Source organism: Paroedura picta, chromosome 4 (genome assembly GCF_049243985.1).
Source record: "Paroedura picta isolate Pp20150507F chromosome 4, Ppicta_v3.0, whole genome shotgun sequence".
Classification (NCBI taxonomy): domain Eukaryota; kingdom Metazoa; phylum Chordata; class Lepidosauria; order Squamata; family Gekkonidae; genus Paroedura; species Paroedura picta.
In genome coordinates this window covers 123,260,073-123,272,453 of record NC_135372.1, presented here as the reverse complement: position 1 = coordinate 123,272,453, position 12,381 = coordinate 123,260,073, and the positions used below count along the sequence as shown (strand labels likewise).

At 40.5% G+C, this 12,381-nt stretch overlaps 1 protein-coding gene across 2 annotated transcripts in view; it reads left to right on the top strand.

Annotated features, from left to right (window-relative positions):
• The window catches only part of STK4 (serine/threonine kinase 4), an 80,155-nt gene that overhangs the window by 63,961 nt on the left and 3,813 nt on the right, over positions 1-12,381 (top strand). The window lies entirely within an intron of this gene.

The window sequence follows — 12,381 nt, the reverse complement described above, 5'->3', positions numbered from 1 at the left end:
TGCATTGGAAAAGAATGTATTTTTGATAATAGCAAGATAATGTTCCCGGTTAACAGTTGTATTTTTCTATCGTCAGCTTTGATTCCCGGTGGTGTACTTTAGCTTTTGCTTTGTTCTCACCTCATTCCACCTCAGAACTCTCATTCCCTTTGAAGGGGAGATGATAGTACAGTAATTTAGATTTTATATTACATGTTTGAGTATAACTCTTGCGTTGTATGCAGGTATCTACTTATACTTACACAAGGATGGGGCATGATTTTCTGCAGATTGCCGCTTCCAAATGTAGCCTCTTATTTCACATTTGTCCTAAATACCAATGTAAAATTTCTAGACATTTTGAAACTCTGGTTGTAAACAACGTTTTTCAAGGCTGAGGGGTGAATTAGAAGGTGAATTGAAATATATGCAATAATTTTGTCTAACACAAACTTATTTTACAACTTTTAGAACTTGACAGTATGATAAAGTTCAACAATCTGTTTCTAGGGTAGAATGTGTTACGTTTTGACAAATTCTTTTTTGTGTTTAGTGTTCTTTTTATTAGCATATGTGTAAAATTGTTGCCTGGCTTTTTTTTCTTTTCCATTCATATTTATAGTATTTAAAAAAGAAAACTTTCAGAGCCATTAATATATGAAATTGTATTTACCAACACCCCCTAGTACCTCTTCGGTCTTTTGTGAGTGTCATCCAGTACTATTTTAAAATTCTGGTGTGAAGTTTCTGCTTTCTAAGCTCTCTGTTTGAAATGGCAATTCCTGTATTTTATATATACCTCTCCCCACTTTACCAAACATGCCAGCTAAAGCCTTCTTCTTAAGTCCTGTTGCCTGTGCCCCCACTGGAGAGGTAAAGTGGGTGGCAGCCAGAGGGAAGGGTTTTTCAGTGGTGGTGCTTCCTCACCTTGGAATTCCTCTGCTCATGAAAGCTCACCTGCCTTACTTTCCTTTAGGTGCAGGTCAAACATTTTCCTTTTATGATCAGCTTCTGGTTTGAGTACAGTTATATCGGTATCATTTTAGACTGTCCTTTTGGTTTTTGTTGGATTGACTTTATTGTACTGATTTGTTTATATTGGCATGACTTGTTTTTGATTATGGGGGGGGGGGAAGTGGCCTTGAGTAGTTCTGAAAAGCAACATACAGATTTTCTCAACAAATACAGCTCCCCCCTCCCAATAACAAGGTACCCATATAATTTGCTGCAACATTCTCTCAATTTATTTTACTTTGTCACTGTTTCCGTCTTGGGGGATTTGTCATGTTAATTAAATGGCCTTAGTTGCTTTGAATATCTAGTGACCTTTTCAGCTAATGTGGGGCATGTCTCCTCGCTGTACCATAAATATATCTTCTTGTACCGGACTTGAATCATGTAGCTTGTTTTGTGTGCTGCGAGCTGGCATTTGCTTTGAAATACATTTCAAAAAATGAATAATGTCTGCATCTGAAAATCTGATTTCTTAATCAGTAGGCATTAGGCACAAAGGTTCTAAATTAGATGAGAAGCCCTCTATCCAATTTTGCAAGGAATCAGAAGGTATTCTCATTCTGTTGAGAGATAAAGCACTCCAATATTAATCATTTTAGACTGGCTGAAGGACAATTAGTCATCCAGATGGAACAGACTCAAGCAATGTGAAGTGTACCATTCATTTATACAAGTCTGGGGATATGTGATTAAAAGCTGAGTCAGATCACTCCTAACTCCTGCAGTTGCTCTCCATTGTCCTAGGAAGAGGTTTTGAGCAGCACCCCCTACCTGAGATGGGGTAGGGTCGGGACTGAACCTGGGGCCTTCGGTCTGCTTTGTAAACACTACCATTGAACTGTGGCTCTTCCCCACCCTTGCATTTGTGGGTGTGTGCATGACACTCGTATTGTGCAATGTCTTCTATATTTATTTGTTTGTGTGTTTTTATGCTTGCATTTATTCTCCACCCTCTCTCCAGTGATTCAGGGTGGATGAAAACAAAAGTAAAATTACATAGAACCCAAAAATAGAAATTCAAGTTCAATCAAGTATCAACATTAAAACAACTAAAAGCTACATTTGCCCAATTTTCTCAGTTATGGGGGAAAGAGTAGGGGAGAGGGTCAGACGAAACTTTCAGTTGGATGATTTTGTTCTTGATCTTCACAGAGAACCTTTTGCCCAGATCTAATAATCTTTTTAAAAGAAGCATGAGTGGGGGAGAAAGCTGGTATTCATCTTGGGTGAAAGACTCTCTCCTTGTTGTCTTTTGGGACAACAAGGCAGTTTCCAGGATTTAGAGAGGCTTGTGTTCACGGGGTTGGACTTTTCTTTTTTCTGACAATACTTGGTATGGTATCCTGGGCTGCTTCTGGAGATGTATAGCTCTTGGGAAGGAACTGCCCATTTAGCAAACAAAATAAAACAAAGCTTTGAGTCGGTGGAGAACAGTGATGAACAGCATTGAGGTTGCTTATAATGCTGTGTAGTCCTCACTCTGTGTATTTTTAATTTCCATCAACAACAGTGATATGTCAGTAATAGGAAAGTGTCTTGTGACTGGGAGAGAAGATGCACATGGATTTCTCATAGCAAGAGGGGGTAGTCTTGTCTTTGCTTCCCTTAGACCGTTTATGCACTGGAGGTTTCATGCCAGGCTGCAGACTAGAGTTTTAGTCCTGGCAGGTTGCCCCACCTCTTCCTATACTCACAGGGGGGAGCATTTGGCCTGGTGCACCTCATCTGCCCCCGATTTGTGCTCCTGCAGGAGAGCAGGAGCAGTGAAGTTCCCAGTGCATAAACGGTCTTAGTGCTAAATGCCTATAGTGAAAGCTTCAGGACAACCATTTAGAAGCTGAAAGTCAGCTGTCTGAAGGAGTTTATATGAATAAATGCTTGAACTTTCTAACAACTCCTAGTTCATATACTACGGCAGGACTGTCACAGTTGCTAAACTCAGAACTTATTATGCATAACAATTAAAAGATTTATCTCATATATTTCCATCAAATTTATGGGGTTTTGAAATTTATTATTATTCGATTTATATACTGCTATCCCGGCATGCCGGCTCAAATAATCTCTAAAACAGGTTACAATGCATGAGTAAAATACAAGGAGCCACTGTGAACATCACATGCACATACCAAAGTGTGATGTCACACACTGAAAATAACTTTTTCTAAGGGCTGTAGCTTTTCTTCCTGTACTCTTTCCCATCCTTGGTCGCAAGGAATAGGGTTCTCTGCTGCTGGACCAGACAGGAAAGAGATGTGTGGGGGATGCAATGATAAAAATTTCTCCCCAGCTCTCTGTTGCTGTTGATCTGGGGGACATGGTGAAACATAGCAAGCAGTTCTTATTTAGAACTGGCCTTTCTAAGGCCATATATGGTCTAATTGCATGGTATCCGGATTAGGAAGCTATGTGTTACCCTGAGATCGCAACCATGGTTGTCAAATCTGTTCAACTTGTCACTGAGCTTCACATATTTCTTCTTTCCCTTCACCCCTGTTAATTTATTATGCATGTCACAGCTTGGCAATATGCCTACCCCCCCCAAAAAAAAAAAATCAGTGATTTATTGAACCTCTGGTTGGTCAGCTGTGTCTGATTTTAGAGGGTTACCAATAGTGTAGTGTGGTATATAGAAACAAGGAGTTCTTAACTATTTCGTCCCACCTTATGGAATTCTCTGTAGACCAGGGATTAATAGAGATATTATTAGGATAAAGTCTGCCATTTATTTGTTTTTTGTTTGTTCGTTTGTTTATTATATTTCTATACTGCCCTACCTTCCAGCTCAGGGCGGTTTACATAGAAAATATGGAGAGGCAGAATGGCTTCCTGTTGGCAAAGGTCTTAGACAAGGATATATTTTACTTTTCTGGTGTTTTGATCTGTATGCAGAACATACAATAAGTGAGGGTGTATAAGATTTAGATGAAGGTGAAGTGAAAATTGGTGGAAGGAACATTAGCAATTTGAGATACACAGATGTCACATTATTGACAGAAAATAGTTAAGACTTGAAATGCCTACTGCCTCAAGGGTAAAGCCAGAAGTGTCAAAGCAGGATTACGAGTGAACATCAAGACAAATATAACGTCTGCTGAAGAATTGCACAATTTTAAGATTGATGATGAAGTTGAAATTGTTCAGGGTTTTCTATTCCTTGGCTCCATCATCCTTAAGAACAAGAATGTGTTGTTGGTGATCAAGATAAAGACAAATTCATACTGTAGTATTTCCCATACTATATATGGGTATAAAAGTTGGATAATTGAGAAAGCTCTTCTGCTTGAAATGTGGTGTTGGATACCATGGACTGCCCAAAAGACAATTAAATCGGTTCTAAATCAAATCAAGCCTGAACTCTCCCTATAAGCTAAAATGACAAAACTGAAGTTATCATACTTTGATCACATTATGAGAAGAGTCAGTGAAAAAGACAATAAGGAAAGCGAAAGTTGAAGGCAGCAAGAAAATAGGAAGCCCTAATGTTGAAAATATCAGCTCTTAATTTGATCACACCCGGCTGAACTAGAACAACAGCCTACCACTTGAGCATATACAGGCCAGAGGTTCCCACCAAAGCCTATGATTGGCCCTAAGCAGAGCCCCCTGATTGGTTAATTACAACAACCAATAGCCAGCTGGATCCTGCAAGCTAGCCAATAGTAATTATGCCTCACTATGCTAGCACTGGGATCCAAACACCCAATCTCTGTTGCACCACATACACAACATTCAACATAAGATAGATTGACTCAAGGAAGCCATAATTCCTCACTTTGCGTAGCTGTTAGCAACAGTGTTTTGAAAGTGTTCTTCCCTGCTTCGCATGCCCTCCCATAGTCCCAACCGTTATTTTCTTTACTAGAGATGTGCTGATGAATAGTGAATAAGTTACTTGTATTTCGCATTTTTTTAGCAGGGAAAGAAGGGTAGGGAGACAGGGATATGGTTAATCCTCTCTTTGTGTTACAGTAAGTGTAATGAATTTAAATTATTCTGTTCCATCTTGGCAAAACAGCCACATAGCTGTTATAAATTAGTCTTTGGAGGTCAAAACTGGGCTGTGATGCTGTGCAGTCACTCAGCCCTGTGTCCTTGAGAATATGACTAATGGGTCTGCTTAAATCTGTTATATATTCTTCTACAATGTTTTAATTTAATTGAGATTCGGGAATGCTCGATATTACGCTAGAGCCTTATTGTGACAGATGAAACCTGTTTTAAGTGCTGAAATTGAGAGGTCAGCTTGGGGAACCAGGCTGTCTGCATCCAAATCCCAAGCATAAAGTTGGCCATATGTTTCAGAGATCTGAGGACATGACATGCCACTTGCCTCTTTGGCCAAGGACTTTTGAAAAGTATTCCTTTACCTTTTTGTGAGGGGGTATGCCTGCACAAGTTATGTTCTTCTCTTTTTCTTCTTAAAAGAGTATTTAGTATAATACCCATTAATTGTTCAAAGTTTGTGTCATTCTACATTGCTTCACCCATGTATTCTGTACAAGAAGGTGTAAAAATATTTGAAGGTGACATTTTGAGGATAGAGGTGGGGTCGGTCCCTTCAAGTACGCTACATGGTCTATCCTAACCTTATTTTTACTTTAGTTACATAAAATGCTATTTTACACCACATTAGAAGACCTAGGTGTAAATTGCACGGAGCTTTTATTCCAACTCCAGATCGATTCAGTCCCTGCCTGCTACACAGAATGCGATTTCCGTTTGGATTTTGGGCTATTTAAATTTTCCTTCTGCAGCAAGAAGGATTGATCGGGAGTGACCCTGCCTTTATTGTGCGATATCTTGGAGTGCTTTTAATGCTCAATATATTTTTAAATATGGATTGGGAAACCAAGTGCCGTGGTAGAGAACCTCTGATAGGCCACACCTGGTCATGTGACAAGCTTGCCTTAAAGGAGAAGCCCCTGATTTTTCTCAACTTCTGTTGGTCCTGGATTTTTCCTCCCTCCTCTGCCTTTTTCGATCTTCTCTCCCACCCCCCCTTCAAGAAAAGAAAGAAAGAGGCTTGGCTCCCCACCCCTACTGAACTACCCTAACCACGTGCAGAAGACTTTCCTGTTTCAATGGGGAGAGGGGGGGAGAGGAAGACCCGAGTTCAAAGTGATCTGAATTCAACAGGATTGACAATGGAATAAAGGAAGTGCAGACTCTGCCCTAGAGTTACATGACCTGGTTACGTGACCTGGTTACGTGAGGCAGACTTATACCGGGGAGACCTAGGTCTGAATCCCTACTTATGCCTTAGTAGTCACCCCCTCCCCCTTCAGAAAAGCTGGAATTAATGGCCAGACAGCTGCTAATTACGGTTCAAATGTTTTCAATACGTGTTTACAGTGAAGATTTATTTTTATGAGAATAATTTTTAGTACTGATTGTATTTGTATTGACTATGATATTTATTGCTCTGAATCTTTCCTGGGAGGGTGGAATACAAATTAATAATAATAATAGATATAATTGTACAGTTTGGCACTTTTATGGAAATTTACATAATAAATGCTGTAGTTTTCTAGGAGCAAAATTACAGATAGAACCAATGTTAGAGAGAGTGCAAGTTGTAAAGTACTACACCCCATGCTTCCATAGTACATGCATTTTAATTTTTGCTGCAGAAAAGCAGGGGGGAAAATCATGTTTTGTAGGAAACAAAAGACACTGTCTTTGTACATACATTATTGCTTCAGCTCCTGTGTTTTCTCAGAAAAACGCATTAACAAAAATCATTTTTGAAAAAGCAGTTTGGTTTTAGGTAAGTAAGTTTTGCTGTTAAAAGGAATGGAAGAGAGAAATGGCTGGAAAGGAGGGTTTTTTAATGCAATAACAATTGCGAAAAAAATCATATCAGTAGAAGGGGGAGAGGATGTTCAAGAGCTCACTTATTCAGAAACTTGACACGTGAGTCAAGAGCAGTGATGATGTACATGTGACCCATGTTTGTGTATAAAGATCACAAAACTTCCAAACTTCCTTACACATAAAAAAGGGTCTTCATAGAACATTTAATGTATGCATTTAAATGTTTATAATCCTGCCTTTCTCCTGAGCATCCTAGGACCTAAGGCAGGTAAGCACATGTAAAAGAACAGTTGTACACTGTTGTTAGGAGTGAGAAGCTATTACCACATTGCCTGTCGACGTATTGTGTGCTTTCGGTGAAAGAGTGTAAGTATGCTGGGTTGGGCAGGAGTTTGGCCATTATTTTGGTTACCTTTGGTTCTGGCAGACATCCAGAATTGGTGGCCAAACTCTTGTGAAATTAAGGAATCATGCCGGAGTCTAGAAAGAGAGATGCTAATTTTTATGAGGCCTGTAAGAGTGGGAAAGCAAGGATTATCCCCCTACGCAGGAGACCTCATAGAGCTGTCCTTGGATATGGGAAAGACACCCAGGCTTCCCTTTTGTTTTAATAGCCTGGCACACTCAGGGCCCTCTTGTATGAGTTGAACAAATGGGATAGGGCTCTGTTTTGCCTTGTCAAAATTCATCTCTGTGAAGGAGGCCTACTCATGGGAAGGAAGGATCGCATATCCCTGCACCTTGCCTGTTTTTGCATTTGTGTTGCCTTTGTCCAAATCAGCAACTATGCCCCAATCAATACAGGAAGAAGATATTGGCTTCTTTATGGCAGATTCCTGTGTATTTTTGGATCCTTTTTAAAATGTAGAATTTTTGACAGCCAAGGATGCTAAGAAGTTCAAGGGCAGGCTCCAAAACAATTGATCTGAAAACTTCTCCTTGAGCAGTTATATCAGCAGAGCTGGTTCCTGAACATATGGGCTATTTCTGCATGGAGAGGTAAACATGAATGGCTTCCCACTGGCAAATGTGGTATGGTAAACCTCATGTTTGCAGCCTCCTCACGGGAAGACCCCCCCCTTCGTTTTCCCTCTGCCCCATCAAGGCTTTTTACCTCCTGACACGGCTGCTTCTTGGCTTGTCAATCACAGCAAACCACCAATAATAACACAGCAGTTCTGTCATGGACTGAAATTTTCTCTCCCCCCCAGTACCAAATTGTTTTTAAGGCACTTTCGCAGTGCTATGTGGTAATGCCACAACAGAGATGGATCTTTAATAAAATCAGCAGTGCCCCATTGCTATGGAGAGACACTAGAATGATACAGCATTCCTCCCATTTTTGGGATTTCTACCTGGGTGGATTTCTGAGATGCTGCACACTGTCCCTAGAGCCCACCTCCTGAAAACAAAAACGGGGCTGTGTTTTGCCTGCCGGATCCCAAGAAGACCATGGACACTTTAAAGAACATTTTATTTCACCTTGGATAATGTAGGTGTGCAGTTGCACTGCAACACGGACTGTACCATTTTTTTTTAAAAAACTTACTCGGAGCAGGAAATAGAGGGTGGGAGCAAGGGCTGGACAAAGCTGGCCAGACTATCACACATTTTCCCCTCCATACAGTCTTATCCCTGGTTGCTCACTGGTGGTTCGCGTGATTGAGGGTGGTAAATCCAGTTTCCTGGATTCCCGAAATCATGAAATGGCCAAATTGCGACCTGGCTATTGGACAGTCTCGGGATGTTGGTAATGTTATGTGGAGGGGGCTCTGTATACCACCAACATGCCAAGGCTGTCCAGGAACATTTTCCTCATGCGGAAATGGCCATGGATATTATGTCTCCATTTAAGCAGCGCAGTAAACATTTCAGGATTTAATGCTTGGTGAAGCATTTATTAGATTATGTTAGGTTTCACATTTTAACCCTCATTGAAATGCAATGAAATTCTGTCTTCTTTATCCCTGCACTTCGGCTAACATGTAACATGCAGATTTACATTGCTCTAACTTGGAATTTGGCATCTTGCTGCAAATGTGTAGTTTATTCACATAGACTAATAAGTAGATGGATTTCTTATAGTGTAGGACAGCTTGTTTTCACAGGAACAGTCTTGAAATATGCATAACTGCTTTCCCTCTTACAGTTGTGAAGTCAGCATTCCTAAGACCGTGACATAGATTTGAAAATTGCAATGCTGTGAGTCATTTCTCTTGATCTAAAGAGCTTTCTTCACTGGCAAATTCTCTTTCACGAAAAAGACCTCCACTTGAGTGTAATACTTACGTAAAAGTAGTTTGAAGAGTCTGTTTTCATCTGCCACTTGAAAAGCCACATTGGACTAATTCCTTCTCTAATGTGCCGCTGCAAATGACATTCCGCGTAGCCATTGCTTTGCTTCACAGTCACAGGTCTGCTGCAGTCGATAGTGGGATAAGCTGTAAGGCTACAAATTGTGCCTGTCAGAAATCTGGAATAGTGCATATAAACCAGCACAAACTATTAGAAATCTTTTAGCAATTTCACCAGTTCAGTGATTTCTTGGTAGATTGATAGTTGTTGGAGCTCACATATTGACTACAGATCTGCTGTGTGCCTTTGTTAAAAGCACACCCGGATTTGCACCCCTGTAGATCCTTGTGTTTCTTTCTCTTTATAGCTTCCCACCTTACAGATACCATCTTGTTTGTGTATGTTCTTCCTAGCAACTTCCTTCTTCTTTTTATCCTTTAGCTGGCGATTGGTGGAGCAGGTTGTCCTCTCAGCCAATATGCTGCAGTAGGTGTTGCTGGATTTTTTGCCTTGTTCACAATATGTTTTCACTCTTGCCGATTGGTGGCAGTAGTTTTGGCCATATGGATAGCCCATCACTGGTTTCTGAAGTCTTCCTCGATCTGCTTAAGTCATCTTTTCTTTGGCACCAGTTGTTGGATCTTCCATTCAGTTGGTCATTCTTGCCAGAGGAGTTTATGAGGCCGCTAGACTAAGGGACAAGCAGGCCTGGGACGCCAGCCCCATATTGGGGGGGGGGGGAGGAGGGATTGTGGAGAATTTGAGAATGTGATTTGCATTTTCTTGCCTTAGCATCCCTGAATAACTATAACAAGCCTTATCTTGTCAGAGCTTGGAAGCTGAATATGGTAGCCATGGTTAGTAGTTGGATGGAAAACCAGGGGTGCTTTGCAGAGGAAGGCAATGCAAACCATCTCTTGAACATCTCTTGCCTTGAAATTCCTGGGGTCAATATGAGCAAGCTGCATTTTGATTGCACACAATTATTATTTTGTGGCCTTACAATCCTTCTCTCACACTTCAAAATAGGCACCTTGGAGATTACCAGATTTATTCAAGCACAAACATTTGAGGCAGAGATGGCTTCCTCTAACCACCTCTCAGGCAGCGTTAATTATCAGTCCAATAGCTTGCCTTCTATCTACCGCAATTCCCTTCTGCTGATTTAAGAAATAAAATCAAGGAACCTTTTGCAGGGGCTTGGATTTCTATATTCCTACAACGCTAAACTCAGGAGCAAAGTAGGACATGAATGATTTTAAAAAGCGTAATTCTGAATGCTTCATAGATTTCGAAGAAGCCAATCCCTGTATCTTGCCTGCCTTTCCAGGCTGTAGTCTCCTTACACATGTGGCACCAAAAATTGCAAAGCAAAGGATGTGGGAAATGTGATATAAGAGGACTTTGGAATAAAAGTCAAGCCCAAAATCTGTTGTGTCTCATTCAAGGCAAAATTTAAAAAGAACCCTTCGACAGAAAGAGAAAACTCTGAATCTTTGGCTGAAGTCCTGAACCATCAGATGTAGTTGTTTACACAGTACGAACTTCGAGAAATGGTAGAGGACAGGAAGGCCTGGAGGATCATTGTCCATGGGGTCGCGATGGGTTGGACATGACTTCGCACCTAACAACAACACAGTACTAGTTAGAATACTTAACACAATTAAACTATGTGCGCAGAACTGAAAAAATATGTTAATCTTTTCTGCTATATTTTATTATATTCATCTCCAGAGGATTGAATATTGAACAATCATCCTCTAAAGCAGATGTTATACAATTAGCATAAAACCATAGCAGGTACAATACATCACCTTAAATAGCTGTCAGGTAAAGCTGTATTAATGTGCATGCATAATACACATGATGGGGAAAGCACTTTTTCTGATGAACATCTTCCTTATTCAACAGGCAGAAATCTGTGTTGTCTTGCTAGAATGCTTTTTATTTCCCTTGTGTTTGGCAGAACAATAATCTATGCATGTTCATGAGTTTACGTTGGTTGCTAATGAGAAAAACAACATCATACCTTGCAAAAAAATTAATGACTTTCTGCAAACAAAGTAATGCTGGCTCTGAGACAATTGACAACTCTGGGATCTCTTCTCTGTGCAGAAAAAATCTCTAGAACTCTACATTAATGTCATATGGAATTGATGCAGTGCATCATAACCTCATCTGGGTTACCTGAGAGCCAACAATTTTTATTACAAGAAACCCCAGAGATTCATAAAATCCTAGTTGAGAAAGCCTGGTCTTATCAGTAAACTGTGATTTGATTAAAGATGGGTTAAATGCAAACAGATTAGAGATTGTGGAAGGAGTCTTTACTGCAGACTTTTGCCCCCCAAGAATCAGGGGATGCAGCACAAGGGCCTCTGTGGGAAGGGGAGGGTGGCAACTGTTACTTTGATTATTTCACAGCTTTCTTAGTTGGCTGGATCTAAGTAACTGTTTCCTTTTTGCTTGTCAATGAACTTCTAATTACACTTTATTTAAGGTAGAGACATTACATTTCTTTCTCTTGGGGTCATACTGATGGACTCTAAGGCTGTCAAGTGCAAGTGCCCTAGTTCAGATTGATGCTGCATGGAGGGGGAAGAGGGGATTTAATCCTGCCCACCAGTATTTTCTCAATAATCAAATTGGAATCTTCCTCTGTCTCCAGTGCTACTACCTGTTTTTTTCCTATAAAGAGCTAACTGTGTGTGCTTCAGTTAGTGAGTTTTGGACCTTCTCTGCACATGGTTTTGAAGATCTACAAGAGGTCTAGGATTTGTCTCATTTAGCTTAACCTTTAGAAGTCAAACACTTTTTAATTTTAATCATCTGAAACGGTAGAGTAGACCTCCCCTTACTGTTCACATACTGTTCCGATTTAGCAGTTCTTAAACTGAGGCCCATTCCGCACAAGGACCAATGTTGCCAATTGGTTCCACTAAGCGGAAACACTATTTTTAAAAGTGCAATCTCGGCGTTCCGCATACCTGCATTTGTAGTGGAATCCAGTAGCGTTTCATTCGTTTCCCACAGGTTTCCGGTCTCGCAAAAATCGCTAGAAAGGAAGCGATTTTTTCTGTGCTTGGTCCCGCCCCTGGCCGTCAATCAAACGAACAGCCAATGGGCGGTTGTTATCATGCTCCGGAAAAGCCCCTTTCCCTTTAAGCACAGGTTTTTAAAAAGAAAAACAAGTTGCAATGAATATGCCTTGAATCTTCCTAACATAGAGACCCATCTAGCTGGTGTGTGAGCTGGCGAGTCATCATTACCACGCTC